Source organism: Pseudopipra pipra, chromosome 2 (assembly GCF_036250125.1).
Source record: "Pseudopipra pipra isolate bDixPip1 chromosome 2, bDixPip1.hap1, whole genome shotgun sequence".
Taxonomy (NCBI): Eukaryota; Metazoa; Chordata; class Aves; order Passeriformes; family Pipridae; genus Pseudopipra; species Pseudopipra pipra.
In genome coordinates this window covers 49035996-49051861 of record NC_087550.1, presented here as the reverse complement: position 1 = coordinate 49051861, position 15866 = coordinate 49035996, and the positions used below count along the sequence as shown (strand labels likewise).

The 15866-nt window shown below is 38.1% G+C and overlaps 1 protein-coding gene across 23 annotated transcripts in view; it reads left to right on the top strand.

The window, feature by feature from the left end:
* Nucleotides 1-7794, top strand: part of LOC135409642 (basic proline-rich protein-like) — a 33434-nt gene extending 25640 nt beyond the window's left edge. For 16 of the 23 annotated variants that reach the window (XM_064645474.1, XM_064645470.1, XM_064645471.1 and 13 more), the window contains 3 exons: nucleotides 1833-1937; nucleotides 2622-2667; nucleotides 7186-7794. The gene's annotated coding sequence lies outside the window, so the exon portion shown is untranslated. Of the gene's footprint in view, nucleotides 1-614; nucleotides 1397-1832; nucleotides 1943-2621; nucleotides 2668-3056; nucleotides 3194-6253; nucleotides 6444-7185 lie in introns of those variants that run through there. The other 7 variants (XM_064645469.1, XM_064645468.1, XM_064645477.1 and 4 more) reach the window with 7 other exon arrangements.
* The last annotated feature ends 8072 nt before the right edge of the window (nucleotides 7795-15866 follow it).

Below are 15866 nucleotides of genomic sequence, written 5' to 3'. Positions count from 1 at the left end.
TATCTTTAGAAAAGAAAATGTTCCTTTTGTTTTAGAAAGCGTGTTATTAAAATGATCGCGGGCAAAAGCTATGCAACTGAAAGGGAAATCTGCCACGTAACAGTTCATTCACTCAAATATGCAGTCTGTGAAAACAGCAAAACAGAGTAAGTTACACAAGGAGAATAATTTTATGTTCCAATATCCTGGTGGTGAATGACCTGCTGCATTCAGAACATAGATGGAAAGGTATGTTGCCTTTTGGGTTCAGAAAATTTATGTTGCCTTTGTGCAACCTGTTAGCTTTCTTTTATTTCAGGCAGTTTTTCTGTCATTGCAGGCAGCAAGGTCTTCTTAGACTCATAGCTGCCCATCGACTGAAATTCCCTTCTCTGCCAGAACCAGTACCCATGTCTACATTTGAGTATCACTATGTGAAGTTCATGTAGCTCTTTAAATTTCTCAGTTTCTTGTGTCCTAGTACAAGCTGTATACTCTCTGTCCAAGAGAGTTCCCAGGCAGTCTTTCTGGTTCTGTATTCTCTATATTATTGATGTTTTGAGTCTTCATTTATACCTTGTACTGTACTGTGTGATGCTTTAGCCATTTACTTCTGCCCTGTTTACCTGCCCTAGCCCCAGGAAGTGCCATCCTCCCGTTGACATTGCTGGCAGCCTCTCCTGTTCAACCACCTTCAGAAAATATAATATTCTCCTCACCTTCTCAGATACAATGGGAAAAATCAAATAAAATATATGAAGCCAGATCCTTACACACTCTTTCGTTTTTACCATGCCTATCCTAGTAAAATTAGGACTCACTGCTCTTTGAGAAAAAATTATAATTTTCTGTATGTTTTTGTAATGACTAATACAACAGGGCAGTGTGGATTTTAGTATGTGCAGTGACAATATGCGTTTCAAACTAAACCAGGATGATCTAATCAAGATAACCAGGCAGTAGAGTGGTGGCATACTAAGTTTAGTGCTTAAGCTAATTCTAGCTACCTTGTTAGTGGGTGATCAGTAAGTAGTCACGTTTTGGGTGCTTGTTAGCAAGATCTGTAATGAGAATGCTTGTTAAAATAATTCTTTAAAAAAGTGGTAAATGGAAAACTTCAGTGTCATGTCTTTGAAGAATAGACAAACTTCCAAGAAGCTGGCTGTGACTGTAAATCAGGGAAAATTGCATTTTAGGTAGAACCTGCAGTGAAGGAGAAAATGAGTTTATAGTCGTGCTGTTTTTCATTTTTTCATGCATTTGCCTTTATTGCTTACATAAAAGCTTAATGTGTCCAAACTTCAGTTGTTTCAAAATCTTCTAGTTATGACTATAGTGTTGTTAATGAGCTATTATAGCATTTAATGCAAACTGTAGGAAACATTACTGTAATGTGAATAAAATTTTAATAATGAAATCACGTTGCTATTCTTTTTCTTTAACTGATATTTTTACACAGGGATTACTATATTTGTTTAAACCATAATACAGTTTCCTGTTTCACTAGTAAATACATCTAATGCTTCAGTTGATATTAACTCCAAATAAGTTGCTTCCTGATTTCTTTATGTAGTAACTGGTTTGATATATACTATCATCAATAGCGACATTGTATTTAGATTAATAACTGAATTTCCTTGACAATCGATATGAATGGATTACAGATGATGTGAAAAAACATTTCTTCTTACAGTTTTGAATTTTCCATACTTTGGATGTTTCTTTGTGTTGTTTTCTTGTGTTGTAAGATAGCAAGCATAGAAATGTCTGATCTGACCTCTTTACAGCAATTATTATTTTACGTGTCCATGCATAAGGCTCTAGATTTTAAATTTCCTAATTTCTCTTCCTAGGAATTTTCCATGTTTATTATTGTCCACATTTGAACCCTATCCAGTTTTTTAGTACCCTTTTGGAGAAGGGGTGACCTGTACCTCATGTGGGATTTTCTTTTTCTGGTAAGGTCAGAGCATTGATTTTTATAATCCTATTACGCTGGCTTTCTTCTAATTCTCTTCCATTGTTTAAGCTGCCTGTTTTATTATTGTTATTTTGACTGTAGTGTAGTGTTGAGCAGAGACTTTCACTAAACTGCTGAAGTGGGCCCTGGTTCCTTCCTGAGGCCAAAGCAACTGGTGTACTTTCCCACTATGGCATTACTGACCTAATGAACAACTTCCATTAAACAGCGGCAATCCGACCACTGTACCATAACATAGGACCAAACACATTTTTTTAATACACTTTGTAGTTAACTATGTGCTATTAAAGAAATCTATTATAATGAAATCAGTCATTTAATCCAATATTTTGTCCTGTTTAGATTTTGGTCAGGTTTTGATCTATGATTGCATGTGTCCTCATTTTTTTGTTTGCTTGCTTCAGGATGCATTCTTCTACTACTTCAGGCTTTGAAAGAACTTTTCTGTTATCTAGATCATTAGATCTGGAGCAAGAACTAGATTATCATCAGTAGTAGTTGTTCTATTCTGTTTCTTTTTTACATGATGCCTAGTATGGCTTTTGCTTATTGTTTGTGTTAGGATAAGATTTCTAAATTTGTGTGGGACTCCTATTTGATTATTCAGCTGATTTCTTGAAGTTAATTGTTTTTTCATAATGCTTTATTATCCTTTTCCCAGCAATAAGCATGTTTTTGGAGACCCTGAGAATTTCTTAGCATGTAAGGTATGTCAGTGGGTTTTGCTTCATAATTTTGGGCTTTAGGGACCTTTTTATATTACTGAAATCTATTTTTTAATAGGGTAGATTTCAAGTTCAGTAAGTTTAACAGGGAGAAGCGTACATTGTGGAGCATGAACTCTTCACATATATGAAGGGATTCCTTCCATTTCTTACTTTTGCTTTTAGCAGTCCTACATTTTACCACTTTCTCATCAATTATTTCAGAAAATAGCTTATGACATCTGTCATACACATGACAAGGGTTTCCATAGTTTGTTTCCTGCACTCTGCTTTTTCTGCCAAAAATTCTGTATGTGTCCTGGATCCCCCTATACCTTCCCATCGCTCTGATTCTCCCTTCTCTTCATTTGCTGTGTGGAATTGTCTTGAAGATTTGCCCATGATTCACACTGGGGAGAAAATATCTGGTGCCAGCCATGAACACAATCCAGCTCTTTGTTATAGGATTGAGGAATTTAGGAAATACCAGAGTAGAAGTTGATGCACATAGCTGTGCATCATATACCAGGTATGTGTGTGTGTAATATTGTGATAATTATATGATCAGGTACTGTTTAATAAAATATTGGTTTGTGTAATTGTAAATTATTAGTTCCTATGATTTTAGGCACCACACAGACAAAGGCTGAAAAGATTATCTGCAATTTTAAGTGCTGGCAATGTAAATATAATACAGTTGAAAATAGAAAATACACACTAATAAATATAATAATAAAATATATAAAATACAGATGAGAAGGGAAATGCTAGTAGTTGGGGGAACATTCGTACTTTAGAGATCCAACTCAGATACCTAAATCAAAAGACTGATCTGCCTAGGCTATTTCCACAGCTTATACAGAGACTCCTTCAGGGAACAGTTTGGAATGTTTCAGGAGTTCTTTCAACCAAATCACTCTCAACAGGAGCCTCTCCACTTACTGTCTAGTAGGATACGTTTCCTACATCTCACTCTTGATTACTTTAGACACTTAAAAATACGTGATATGTGTATAACTGCTTATCACACGTTTTGCTCATAGGGGCTGTAGGGTCACGTTAGTAAGCTGAATTTCAGAGAAAGCTTTGAACAACACAATGCAATGTGTTTTCAAATATTTAAGGGAGTTACCATAAAGTGCAAGGTATAAAACAGAAAAAGGCACAAGAAATTTGTGTGAAAATACAACGTGTGGGGGAGAGAGGAGCTGGAAACTGGACTCCTGATGCAAGAAGCATCTCTGAGTTTTATTTTTTTACCAGTAAAAAGTGGAGAGTTTTGAAAATGTTTTAGCCAAACACAAAATAAAAATCAAATTAGATGGTATGATCTGATGGTCTTTTAAGCTTTATGTTTCATTAAAATTGTCCAGCTTCAAATGGGAGCAAACCACAGCTGTCTTCCTGACAGTGATTCAGGAACAATAGGTGTGATGGTGAGAAGCAAGGATGGGCCTTGAAACTGAAGACAAGTAATAGATATTGCAGAAGTAGCCAGAGAGAGCTGTGGAGACTTGTGTTCTCTAAGTGATCAACTAGGAAAAGGGTCTTTGCAGCAGTTTTCTGAGTGAATGCATGCAATATTAGGCTGTGTCTCTCAAAGGCAGAGAGAAAAAATGTTGCTGAATCAAAACGCGATGATGATGATGATTAACCTGATTGTTTGAAAGAGTTAAGAAAAATACCATCTTGAAAATGTTGCACTGAAAGTATCTCCAGATTATGAATATGAATCTTGGGATTTGGAGTATATTTGGGATCTAAGGTGATGCTAGAGTTATATGTCTGCGCAATAGGCAGGATGATGGTGTGGCTGTGCAGCTTTGTGAGTGCCACCACCAGTTAAGTCATTCATATGGAAACTGTATAGATCTGTCCTCAAATATAATTGTATTATTTATTATTAAGTTCTTCACTCCTACAATTGCTTCCCACATAATATTGCTTAGAATATTTCCCTACCTGCCACAAAGGGCTGGATGTTAATTGTTGAGTTTGATTTGCAATGTCATGGTGGGGTGCCTAGAATGAAAAGATGTGGTTTGCATTTGCTGGGAAGCCACTGATCTTTTCATTTGGTTTACAGTAATAGTGAACACTGGATACAGTAATTTCTTTACAATTAAATTATTAAGTTAAGTCTTCTAGTAACTATACTCTGTAGTACTTCAGTAATAGGTAATTGATTCTGTTCCTCATCCTGATACTGCCTGATCATGTAAGAATTCTCCTCAAGAGGAGGAAGCTTTCAGTTTGCTTGAAGCTTTTATAGTCAGGTTCCATACCAGCCACAGTCACCTTTTGTTTCCCCCTTCATCATGTCCCAGAACTCACAGGTTGAGAAAGGATACTGGAGAAAGGACAGAGGAAATAACATCTGCTCTTGGCTAATTTTCCACTGGCAGGTAGTCATATGGGCATGGTAGCAAACAGATATGAATTAGAATTGCTTCTAGGTATTTCTCACTTAAACCAGAGATGAGGCAACTTTAGTATCAAGGAGGCATAATCTGAAAAAAAAGTCAAACAGCTTTTTATTTTCTTTCTTGTTATTTTTATAATAGATACATTTCCACCAGGTGTGGAAATTTAAACTGTTAATGCATTTTTGCAAGAGCAAGAAGAAAGGTTGTCTTAGGCATCTAGTAGTTAGGTGTCCAGATTATAAAGTTAACACTTGTAGTATGCTCAGGGAAGAGACATTAAAAAATTGCCTTTCCTCAGAAATGTAACTCTGGGAAGGAATTTGATATTAATAGCCCATCAACAGTTTCAAGTTATTCAGAGAAAGAGTAGTGATAGCCAGGTAAGACAGTAAATGACCCTTTGCCTGCTAAAAATTTGTGAAATCATAAATTTGTGAGCAAACGTGCCCTGCTTGCATGCTCAGCTCCCCAACCATTGCATGTTTACAGAGCAACAGCCAGGTTTGAATCTGTAACTCTTTTGAGATAAAATAACCAAAATCTGACACCATTAGTGCAGTGTTATAGGTGCTTTTCCATGTGCCAGTTTCGGACATGCATGTGGTATGGAAGTGGGAATTCAACATTAAAATGGAAATAAAGATTTTGATATCTATCCTGAGCCAGCACCACTGACCCTAAGAAGACAAAACCATTACCTTTCTTCACAAATTTTGGAAATCTCATCTGCCTTGCATATCTATGAATTTCCTTATATATAAGTAGTCTAAGTAAAGTCAGTTTCTCGTCTTGGCAAAAAGGGCTCTAAACGTCCATTAGAAATAATAGCAGTTTGAGTCCTTACCTCTCCATCAGTGCTACAGGCAAACCAGTGTCTCACTGAATTTCACATGTTCATATCCTCATGTATCTTGAGATAATTTTTACACTTATTAATTTATTTTATACAAAGGATCTTGCTGCATCTTAAGCCATCCTGTAGGAGATACAAAAGTAATCAGAGATAGTTGATAGTCTTGAACATTTTTATTGTGTAGAAAGTGTGTTCATACTGATTTATCTGGTTACATGCTGGTCTCTGAAGGCATGACTCTACTATAGTAACGGAAGTATGGTATCATACTCCTGGACCTCATTTTGTCTTTGGTCTGGCTGTCTCACAGAGGTTGTACCAGTGAAGGTACAAGGTGCAGCAACATTTACAGGCATGGTGAATTGGCTGTTACACCCTCCTGAGCTGACAGATACCCACGGGAAGGTCATAGCTAGAGAGAAAGCATAGACCCTTTCCTGAGGTGGATGAAAAGAGCTGGTGTTGAAGTTTGGATGACACGATGCTCCGCAGTGCAGCCTGTGAGTCTGTGTGCTTGTTGCACCATAAACCTGGTGTTCCTGTAGTGTCTTTGCTGCTGCTGTCACACACTCCTGTCGTACTAAAGTCTATATTTCAGTGGGCAAACCTCATTATAAAGGAGGCATTTTTGGAAACAGTATATTTTTTCATTGGCAGTTGTATGATACTAGATGCATGCTACCATGGGGTTTTGTTGGAACATTAGGGAGAAACACTGCCAAGCTAGAACTTCTCACAACCTTCAGATAGGCATAACAATGACACTTTCTATAGAAATATTATTACTTTCTCTCAGTTCTACAGTGTTTTAAAATATGGGGAGATTATCTCATGTTAGTTTTTGCCACCACGTTACTAAGAGGCTGAAAATCTATGTGTCTGGAAATTAATTGACGAAGATAAATACATTACCTCTATTGATTTTAGACTACTCTCTTTTATGAAAAATAATAAAACAAATTATATATAACTATGAAAAAGCAGCAGCATGCAGGAGGTGAGCAAACACACTGCAGGTACTCATGTTTGCCTGAAGGGAAATACACTGTGACCAATTAATGCTGTATAAGCCTCTTGTTGTAAGATATCACTGTAGCCTTTCCTGTAGCTGCAGCATTTTATGGTAAAAATGTAGATCTTGTCATGGTCTAGGCACTCAGATTATTTTTCTGTGACTAGTTTGGTGTCTCTTTAATTAGACCTGTGCACAGTGTTACCTGATTTCATTCTCTTTCTGCTTAGATATTTAGACCCTAATCCTGCCACTGGATTTGTTCAAATGGACCTTGATAGCTGTGGGGCCTGACTGAGTTGATGAGACTCCTGGATGACTGCAAGCTCCTGCTCTGAAGATTTGATTGTAGGCCTGAACCTAAATTTCTATTTTCTTCCCCTGTCTACCTGCTTCTGATTGATGAAAATTATCCAAAAAACTGTATTGTCTTTGAGTCTTATGCACATCACTTTAGTAGCATTCAGAAGCTGTGTGCTTGGGATGTTGTCAGACATTGTTAAAATATTTCTGTTCCGTCATGTGCAAATATCTCATGATTGTTCTGATTGTTGTGTTATATTTTTACATTTACCGTCTTCCTACCTAAAATGGAGATCATCACCTGTGTTTTTGGTCATTGTGGTATTTCTCTTAACTCAGATTTTTAAGTCAGAGTAACTGTTGAAACTATTCAGAACTTTTTTCAAGATGTGGGTAGATCTGTTTTTTCCTTGGCGGACACAGAGTATATCTATTTTATTTTGCAAACTTAGTAGCCTCCTAGTACTGAAAGCTTTCAATATGATGATACTCTAATGCAGATCAATAAAATAAGTAGGAAAAGGCAGTAACTTTTACTAGATCTCCTGTTGCTTTTCTATTTCTGTGGCTGTGATTACATGACATACAGCTGAGAGTGAGGATATTTTTATTTTTTTTGTGAGCCAGTGAATATCTTTTGATTACACTGAGTGCTGTTCCCTGTGTATTCCGTATGACCATGTTGCAGTTTCACCAAGTGCTAAAGTTATAGCCCTGACAGAAGCTGGAAAGGACTTTGCAAAATCACATTAAAAGAGTTCGAGAAGGAAAACAGATCTGTTTCATCTCTATGCATCTTAGTATTTATTTTGTGTATTTTTTAAAAAGCAAATACGTAGCAATATGTGATAATTAACGTATTAAAAGATCGGAACTTTCTCAATATATAGAGAATGAGAAAAACCTGTTTGGTTTTGTTGGTTTATTACAGTGCTTCTGTAAGCACTGTAAGCTAAGATCTTCACAGTATTTGATGAATTTTCGCATATTCCCAGAACAACAGAAAAGCACCACTGTCCTGTTTGACCAAGGAGAAAATTGAGCCACTTGTTCAGTCAGTAGTAAAGTCAATGATATTAATTGGGTTCTCCTGCCTTTTAACCTTTTGCCTCCAGCTCCATTTCTCCCTCAAGAGCCAAACCTTCCATTATCATCATCTGTTTTGCATTTCTGTGTGAAAGGCCCAAGGTGTTACGGTTTGGACTCCCAGAAAATGAGGAAGACAAGGTTGGTGGCCATCTGCCAAGGTGCTTGGTCTGACTTGCTCCTCGCTCACAGAAGCCGATGGCAAAGGCAGAACTGAGTGTTCCTGTGTGGCATTCAACTGCCTTAACCACATGCCCATCGCTCTCTTCCTGTAGTTGTCTGTCTTGTTCTTTGCATAACTCCTAGAGCAAACACATATATCAACCTATAAATAATCTAATTCGATACACAACCCTGATTCATTTCCTGAGCTGCATGTCCTGCATACGCAGGGTGGCCGCGGTCCTGTGGAAAAATTCAGCAGGGTGCATGAGGCCGAATACTAAGGCTGTTAAGTATTTAAACTTTGCAATGAAATGGCGTTCCTTTAATGTAGCTTATTATAGATATAGCTTGAAGTATTTTTTAACAAGGAACAAGAGAAAAATGAAGGCTTTTAGAACTGATTGTAACAGTTTCCCTGTCTGGCATGTGGACGTGAATATCCAGCTCAGTGAAATACAGAACATCAGCCAGTGGGAGGAGGCTGGCCACCTCTGGGGAGGAAGGGAAGGAAGAAGGCTGGGTAGTAAATGCCATGGGTATACCCAGTTTGCTTTCAAGGCTCAGGGAATATTTGTGTGGCATTGACCCTAGCTTTTTAGCTTTTGTTTTCTTTTCAGAAGAATTGCTCCTTCAGAATTGCTCAGTGCTGTAGACATTGGGGGTGTTCCTGCAGTCTGCTAATAATTTAAATGGAGAAACAGAAATCAAAGGTGGGCTTTTCTCCTGTGTTCTTCTGTTGGAAAATAAGAGGAGATGCTCCCGGAGTCTTCCAGTTCTTTCCTCAATGAATTTCAGGGGCGATCCGTGTGATCCTTGACTTCACTTAAATAATAGAAAATACTGCTCTCAACTTGCCCCTTTAGTCTTCTTCCCAGTCAAAACGTAGTGGCCTGCTGTGTTTCTAAGCTACCAAGGTGTGTAGGCTCCAGTGCCAGAGCAGTCTTGTTGGGAATCACAAACTTATGCCTCTATCTTTTATGTTAGACTTTATTAGGAGGATAAGTTTTTTTCAGAGAAGTCTTGCCAGACTGTGGGTTCGGTTTCAGTTTTTGTTAATGTCTACCTTATCTGTCGATGGCACTTGAGATTTGGTCACCAAGCTAGTGATTTGCTCTGAGGAAAACAGAACAATCTCATACTTTGCTTTTGCATGCTTTTCCCTAGGATATGCAGTCTTTCCCTAGGATATGCAGTCTTTCCCCACAGCAACTTCAGATGTCCTGTAAACAGCTCAGGTGGGGATCCTATTAGGGAAAATTTGTTCAACCCATTCCCTGAAATTCATGAAAATCAAAATGCTTGCAAAAGGGTATCAGTTCCACTGTCATTTTGTTGCAAAGAAAAAATGAAGCCCCTGCTTTTAACACTGTGGTTTTTTAATAAGTGTCAGTTTTCATCATTTCACAGCTGTATAGAAATTGTGGGAGCAGGATGAAACAGTCTTGATACAAAAGAATCACCTTAAGCCAGTATCTCAAGTCAACACTTTGTATCGTGAAACCATGGCCTGAAACTGCTGCCTGTCATATCAGATAATATTATCATTGATTTATTATGTTACTTCATCTTACGTATTTTTGTAACCTTTTGGCAGTTTTGGGGTTTTTCTCTGTTTTGTTTTTTTTTCCTCTTGTTTTTGGCATTGGGGGTCTTTTTTGGAGAGGAGTGGGTGGGTTGGGTTGTTTTTTTTTTACCAGCACCTACTTGAGCCCTGATCCATGACTTGGCTTCCAGGCACTAGGATAATACAAGTAGTAATCATGCCTGCTGCTAAAAATTTTCTAACTTATTTCATTTGCATTTGTTTGCCTTCAGCTTCCAGTCATGGATTCTTGTTATTCCTTCTCTGACGGATTAAAGAGCTCTTTAGGACTCACTATTTTCTCCCCAGGAAGGTGCTTTTACCCTGTAATCAAGTTACTTCTCAATTTTTTTTATTTTTTTTTTTTTAAGAAACAGCTAAACAGATTGAGTTTTTTATGGTTCTTAATATTTTTTTTCTCATTCTCAGATGATTTTTGTGGCTCTTTTCTATCCATTCTCTATTTTTTCTTTTAAAAAAAGAGACATAAGACTGTATTTTACTAGTCACATATACAGAAGTAAAATTACTTTTCTGGTTACTCATGTGTTAGTATGGTTAGAAATTGATGTTTTTGCAAGGTTAGATAAAATAACTACCTTATATGACTTCTACATGTCTGAGTGTAATTATTAGAGGACAGAAAATGATGTATTGTTTTAAAAACATTTAAATGTTTTTCAATGTTTTAAAATGATCCAAAAATCAGCAAGAGTGGGTGTGTAGAAGGGGTTGCAAAATATTTGTGTGAGGTTTTTAAGGAGATAGAAGTGAAATAAAAATAATAATCTTAATTGTAAAGCAACAGTAATTAATCAAAACTTAATTGCTATGTTTAACACAGTGATACGTATTTGCTGAAATTTTATAGGACTGAATGAAAAACCTCTTTTAGTAACAGACTGTTGCAGGCCACTGGAAATAGAGACTGAATGGATGTGAATATACACATCCTTTACATCCATATAATCCCGTAAGTAGCTACTTGCTTATATTTGGAAACCCAAGAACAGTTCTGTGATCTGTTATGCTGTAATAGAGGGAATAACAGTATTGAGAATTTCTTTTGTTACAAAAGCTGTCACCATTAAGTTATATAAGAGTTCAAACAATCAAAATTCACAGCTTCAAAGAGGCTCTTGAAAGTTTTACTGCTTCAGTACTTCTTTCCAAAGGAGTGGCTATTAATTTTTATTTTTATTCATACTTGAAGACAAGGTTGAGTTAAGTTTACATGAAGGAGACTAATCAGATGCCTGCCTGGTCAATGCATCTCAGCTTACCCAATGACTTTTATGCATATCATGCATATCAGCATCTGAATTGAATCTGCACTCCCAGCCCCACACTTATCCCCCTGGAAACTATCAGATTTTCATTATATTGAACTACAGACTGTTTAAACTCTCAGTGCTGCTCATCAGTTTAATGCGAGTTTGTCTAATGTTGTGTCTCACAAAAATTTGAGGTCTTTCTGTCGGAGCTGACTTGCTTTTTGACTTCAAAGGGAGTACATCTTTCTGTTATGGCAACATTCCTTCCCTTTGTGAAACTTGGGGCATATTCAATAAAGGACTTCATTTGGTACAGCAAAATGAAAGTTCATGGAAACATGGTAAATGAGGAAAAAATTAGAATTAAAACAATGTAAAAGACTTAAAGTCCTCTAAAAATCCTGGAAAAGAAGTAAAGGTGAATAAGGACTGAATAGAGGGAGAGAAAGGAGGGAGATGGAGAAAGGATAACAGCTTTTTGAGGCTTCTTGTGCTCTTCCAGGATATATTCTTGCCCTCCCTAAGTGGTTACTCTGATAACTTGTAGTACTTGTAATCTTCCTTGAGCACCATATCTCATTGGGAAGTTAGCAAGTTCATGAAGTTCCTGAGTATGTGGACAATTCCTTGGCTGAATGAGAAACACTCTGCTGTGTAGTACGCCTTGTGAAAGATGAGGTGGACACTACTTAATGACAGCCATGTACACTTGGCCGTACTCAGCAAAAGAGTAAGACTGTCCTGTCAAACTATGCAAGTTCCTTTTTTTGAACCTGTTAGCAAATGGTTGTTTCCTCCAGCAGTTCCTGTAACTGTGTGCAGTCTACATCACAGTAGATGCTGCGTAGATACTAAATAGTGATGTGTGCTGCATCCCCTGTTTCTTTGGATATCAACATCCCATAAGTTCACATTATGTTCCTGTTTTGTGGAGATAAGCCTGTGGTAGGCTTTCTAATATCAGGGACTGTGTTGGTGTTGAGGTGTCATCTTCGTATTCAGAAGCAGATGGTTTAGCCTGTGTTGCAGAAAGAGAGAGAGTCCCATATAAAGGATCAAAGTAGAGGTCAGGTGATGTTTGTATATTGTGTATTTTGAGAAAACATACAGATAAGGGAGTAGTAGCTCTGTCCCAGCACTATACATGGCTCAACAAATCTTTCCAATTTGACATGTAGCATTGAGGTCTATCTAAAGGAGTCCTGGATATGAGGGAACATACCTTTTTGAATCTTTTGGGCTGAATAAAATAGGAAGGAAGGGATTCTCGGGTATTTTTCATCACCTTAGGCCTGGATGGATTCTGCCTGTTCAGCTGTAGAAGTCTAATAGTGGTGTCAGCATCAGCAGCTTAATTGCCTCCAGATTGGAGTGAGGGAGACTAGCTACTGACACCTTTAGAGGAGGGTTTATGAAGGTGGACAGTAGCATTTTGGGTTTATTAGAAGCAGCTATTAACTCTTACCTCAATGGTAGGCTTGAGTGTACAATACATAAATGATCTGGAGATTTTGGAGGGAATTGAGTATTTGATGCCGTGTTTCCAGAAAGTTGAAGAGATAAGTGAATGTTGCACTGCATGTTGTGCTCTCAGCAAAGTAAACATCTCAGCAGGTCAGCGATTTCAGAAATAGTGCAGTCCTGAAAGAACATTTTTTGAACTCCTTTCTGCTGTTGAAGCTGAAGAGAGTTCCCATCTGTCTGAAACTCCACATCAAGAGCTTCACAGAAGCACTTAAAGAAGTTATGTACTTATGCATAAGCAATAAGATGCTAAAGAAATCATATTTCATAGTAGTAAAGCTCTTAACCTTACCATGAAATCATTACTTTCTCTACACATATTCACTGTAAAAAATGTTCGTGGTAATACTGATCATCAGAAGAAAAGTCCATACTGATGTATCTTCATCATTTTTGCCCGCTTCCTGAGGAGAACAGTGTGGGTATACACTTTTGCTGTGAAAATGTGTTTACTTGGATACTTTACTGTATATCTGTTAATTCCTCAAGAAGTGTGCAAATTTTCATGTTACCCATTTTCTGGATAAAAGCACTGTGTAACTACTGCCCCTGATTTAAGAATGTATAAGCTCTAGAAGCGATGGAACTGTCTGCAGGGCTCACATGTCAACAAAAATCAGCTGGTTTACACATGAAGCTTGGTGAGGAAATCACTGCAGCGGCACCAGTGCCATCCCTGCTCCCTGCCTGCCTCTCCCAGGCCACTTCCTTTAGTCAGCCGAGGTTACCTTGTGTGTCTGCCACTCCTCCACAGTTACCACTCGCTCAGACACCACTAGCCAGTCACTCATCTGCAGTGGGCAGACAAATGGCCTTCTGAAACCCTGTTGGCTAACAGAAGAGAGACAGCTATATATACAGATTATCCGACACAACGTGAGCAAATCCAGACAGAAAGGTAAAACAAAGCAGATTCCATGCATTGTTACTGTTTGCAGACACTCCAAGTCTCATTTCTTTGGAGTCTTTCTCTTCCAGAAATGATTTTAAGGAAATATTTAAAGTATCTTCTGCAGATTTCAAATAAGACACCAGAGGAAAAGATTGGTTGCAAGTCTGCATCTAATAAGCAACTGAGAACTGTGTTCATCTGGGCTGTGTACAGGCTGGCCCTGCAGCCTCAGGAAAAGGGCAAATACGGCCAGTGCTTTTCTTCAGATATGCTGTGAACAACCTATCGACTCTGTGGCTGGAAGTGTTTGAAAGCAGCAGTGACAATCCAAATTACCAGCAGCTCCATCATAAGTACATGTGCCCAGGTGCCCTGTCTCTGCAGATGTTTTGCTCCCGGTTTAAGCTGAAAATGTAACATTTTTGTTGAAAAAGGCTTTCAGATCTCATTAAAAATAGCCTAATGGGAGCTTTGGATTTGACTGACGTGCTAGTTGTTATTGTGCCATTTTGCCTGTAGTAGTCTCTTAATTTTGACCCAAAGAAACAATGATCTCATTCCTTGGGAGGGAGGACAGAGTGACAAAATCCGGAGGTCCCGTGACGACACTGAATCTCTTCATTGTCAAAGCAAGTTATGAAATCATCTGCCTTCCAGCCAAAACCACTGGGGAGTAAGCAGTGTCCCTCACAGAAGGCACAATTTGCAAGAGAAGGTGGGGGCGTGGGAGGTGTGCTGCCCCTCATCCTGTGTCTCCCTGAATTGATGCAAGTACCTTTCCCCACTTCTGTCAGCAATCACAGCACTAAAGTGGGCAGAAGCTTTCTAAGATTCTTTATATACTGTGACTTCCTCAAAAATTCTGCTGGAGTAGTCTCACTGAGGTGTTTCATGGTTATTTTGGGAGCTGGGGAGAATGAGATCCCCACTCTGCATCTCTCTGGATCAGGCTTTACTGCCAGCCAGGTAGTCTGTACTTGTTGGGATTCTCCATCCTCATTTGTCTTTGCTAGAGAGCTACATGGGGGATGATATCAAGTGAGAGGATAATTTTAATAAAATAAAACTGTTTTCATCATTCACTTGGAACTTTTCTGTTCCTACTCAGCAATACATTTTCAAGAAGAACAGTTCTGTCTTTGGAGAGGCCTTTGTTAGTTCTAAAGAAAAATGGAAAACCAAAAGATGCTTTAAGAAAAGGATGACAGTGTGTAGCTGATGTTTCCATCCATGTTCAGCTTGCCATGCATGGAAAATGAGTTAAACCAAAAGGCTCCTTACCAATATTTCTACTATTTTCCAAGTGAGTAGCTACAAAGGATATCATAAAACCTGAAGTATTTTTAAAACACTTATCTAAATTGAAATCATAGTCTTACTCTTGCTTTGCAGTATGATATCCAATCCGAGTGACTTTTCCCAAAGTATACTCTAGTTTGCAAAACACAAAAATTACTAAATAGAGGTTTTGAAACTTCCTGTGCAGATACGTACTTTTTTTTTCCTGAAGCAGTTGTACTGGGCTGTTATGACCCAAATATTCTGTGGGCAAAGCCTCTGTGCACGAAGTCAAAGATGTCTTGTGTTATTCAAGTGATCTCAGTGACTGCTCCTGTCTTGTGAAGTGTAATTTGAAACAGATTTGAACTTCAGTGAGGTTTGCAGAAGAAGGCATGTTTGTAAAGTATCAGAAGGGATGTGGCACAGCATGAACAAGAGAAGAAACATATACTGCTTCCGTAAAACTGCTACTGTCTGCAACCAATGAGTAAATTCTTTTGTGTGTGTGTGTGTGTCATCAAGGGCTGCAGAAGAAACCCACTGGGATATGCAAACCTGTACAGGCCTTAGCATATAACTAGCAGAGATGAAGAAAAACCTTTACAGGAGTGTCATGTAATCAGAACCTCCTCATGTCTTGCTTTTTACTGAAGTTTTTGCTCTAGACCAGCCGGGAATAAAAAAATTTCTTTGCCTTCCTTTCAGGTTTGGTTTTCACAGAGGAAACTTTAAAGAAGTTCAATATGTGCAAAGCTATGAGCTTCTGCACACTAGGCCACATAAATGCTAGTGATTTTTACAATT